Raw genomic sequence first — 790 nt, 5'->3', positions numbered from 1 at the left:
ATATAATATTTAATACATTTATAAGTCCAAAAAAGATTTGCACATTATGAGACAAGAAAGAACATTCCAGGCAGAAAGCAGCAAGAGAAAAAGCAAGAGGAGGAAAGTGGGAAGTCACAGGGTATGAGCCCTGAGCCAGCCCTGAGCACCTGGCAGACGCTCGGCAAATCTCTGCTGCTTGGGTGACTCCCACTGGTCTGGGTGGGCTTCTCCTTCCAGGCTGGGCTGAGACCAGTCAAGCGTACCACCTCCCCCTGGTTGGCTGCATACGCCAAAGGCCCCCATGCTTAAAATGCCAGAAGCGCCCCTGCCTGGCTGTGCACTGGGGAGGGTCTTGAATAAGGAAAACACTCTGGACTTATGGACTCACAGGACCATTTTTGCACATCTTTGTCTTGGATGGGGCTTTTCCTTCCACATTACCAATATCCACTGAAAGCTACTTCTACGCCTGCTTCAGAGGCACCTGGCTAATCTCACCTGGTGTTTGTTTCCTTTCATTACAACAGAAGTCAAAGTTGGGTGACTTTATTAGCACCCAAGCTGAGACAGTGTGAGAGAGTGGGAAAGTTCCTGGGGGGCCACGGCTTTACTGTGGTGTGTGGGACAGTCAGTTCCCCTCTTTAGACTTCATCTGTAGAGGACAAGGGCTAGGCTAGATCAGTGATTTTTCACATTTTGGGGAGGCCGTGGATCCGTTTATTCAAACAGAAGGCAATGGGGAAGCCCAAAAGTTTAAAAGAAAATCAAAGCAGAGCCAACCACTAGCAAGAGGATTAACTGTATAATC

The sequence above is a fragment of the Propithecus coquereli genome, unplaced genomic scaffold (assembly GCF_000956105.1).
Source record: "Propithecus coquereli isolate 6110/MARCELLA unplaced genomic scaffold, Pcoq_1.0 Scaffold341, whole genome shotgun sequence".
In the NCBI taxonomy this organism is placed as follows: Eukaryota; Metazoa; Chordata; class Mammalia; order Primates; family Indriidae; genus Propithecus; species Propithecus coquereli.
This window is presented reverse-complemented; position numbering follows the sequence as displayed.